The sequence below is a fragment of the Helobdella robusta genome (assembly GCF_000326865.2).
Source record: "Helobdella robusta unplaced genomic scaffold HELROscaffold_10, whole genome shotgun sequence".
Taxonomy (NCBI): domain Eukaryota; kingdom Metazoa; phylum Annelida; class Clitellata; order Rhynchobdellida; family Glossiphoniidae; genus Helobdella; species Helobdella robusta.
The window spans coordinates 819,177-821,241 of NW_008703571.1; the positions used below are offsets into that span (position 1 = coordinate 819,177).

Sequence of the window (2,065 nt, forward strand, 5' to 3'; positions counted from 1 at the left end):
ACAATCACAAAACACATTTCTCACACATACACGTAGATACATACACATACCAATGCCTATGTACAATACATACTAAACTCTATAAATGAAATTCAGTATAATACTCTCACAAATCAAAAATTCACACAAAAAAATTAGTACTAACACACATACTTAATCACACACATACTTAATCAGATTATACCAAACCAGGCTAAATACAATACAATACAATAAACTACACTACTCTTAATTGAGATACAATACGATACAATACAATACAATACAATAAAATACAATAAAATACAAAATCCAGCAATACAATAAGATAACGCATTAATGAAACAAGCCGTTGAATACAAAAACGCAGATACAAAAATTTATACAATACTGAACAATAGCATACAACAAGCTATACAAAACAATATAATACAATACTAAACAACACAACACAACACAACACAATACAATACAATATAATACAATACAATACAATACAATACAATACAATACAATACATTACAATACAATACAATACAATACAATACAGTACAATACAATACTATACAATACAATACAATGCAATACAATACAATGCAATACAATACAATACAATACCAAACAACACAATACAATACCAAACAATACAATACCATGCAATACAATACCATGGAATACAATACAATGCCATGCCATACAATGGCAAACAATACAATACAATAAAATACCCCAGCAAACAAAACAAATACAGTAAGAAAACAATCGAATGGAAATATTGAAAATTGAAAAAGATGATATTTTGCTATGAGCGTAAGCTGTGTTCCGTTAAAATGCACTAATCTACTGGTACAAAAATATCATCTTTGCTTACTTAGGCTCACAGTATTGTAACTATTACTACAACAACTACTAATACTACTACTAATACTACTACTATTACAACAACAACAACAACAACAACAACATCTACTACTACTACTACTACTATTACTACTACTACTACTACTACTACTACTACTACTACTACTACTACTACTACTACTACTACTCAGCCACTACTACTCAGCTACTACTACTCAGCTGCTACTACTAGTAACGTTACTATTACTAACACTACATTTGCCAGATCGGGATGGGTAGTTTTTGCAATAAACTTAAAAAATGACAAATTAATGTAAGCAATGCTAATACATAATCGATCGTTGATCAATGTGTTTTTTCTATTTATAAGTATTAATATTTTTATTATTTTATTATTATTGTTGTTGTTAATATCATTATTATTATTACTAATTTGTTTTACTGCGGTTCTTAATTAACTCACACGAGGAATGCCATTAATACGATCAACATGAGAAAACCATTCAACACACACAGAGAAACACACACAAAAACACATACACACACACATACACACATACACAAATACACACGCACGCACGCACGCACAAACATTCATGTATACTCTAAGAGATTGAATAATTAATTAAACGTGAAATTTATTTACAAACGCAAACAAAAAAAACTTAAAATCAGATTGAAAATGTAAACAAAGAATCAATGATGAAATGATAAAATAGAAAAGAGAGAAAGAGAGAGAGAAAAAAAGAGAAAGAAAGAGAGAGAGAGAGAGAGAGAGAGAGAGAGAGAGAAAGATAGAATAATAAATTGTTAAACACAAAAAAATCGTAAAACGTCCTTTAATTAAAATCTTTTCAAAGAGTGAATTAAAACAATGACATTAACAATGACAGTAACAAAAACATCCCAGCACTGCTAACAAAAAAAATCTTTATAAACAAAACACAACAACAACAAACAACAACAACAAAAATGACAACCACAATAACAAAAACAACACAAACAATAATAATAATACTCACTCCTCTTCATTGAACAGCATATGGCCATCTTTTCTATCTCTCTTTTATTTCTTTCTTTGTCCTCCCTTTCTCTTTCTGTCTGTCTTCTTTCGATCTTTTTTTTCATCCATTTTTTCTTTCATTCATTTAAAATCGAATGTTCGTCTTTCTTTCTCTCTCTCTTTCTCTCTCTCTCTCTCTCTCTCTCTCTCTCTTTAATTACC

At 29.2% G+C, this 2,065-nt stretch overlaps 1 protein-coding gene across 1 annotated transcript in view; it reads left to right on the forward strand.

Moving 5' to 3' along the window:
• HELRODRAFT_71626 (hypothetical protein) overlaps positions 1 to 2,065 on the forward strand; it is a gene marked incomplete at both ends in the record, with an annotated part of 35,755 nt that overhangs the window by 314 nt on the left and 33,376 nt on the right. The gene's annotated exons all lie outside the window — the stretch shown is intronic.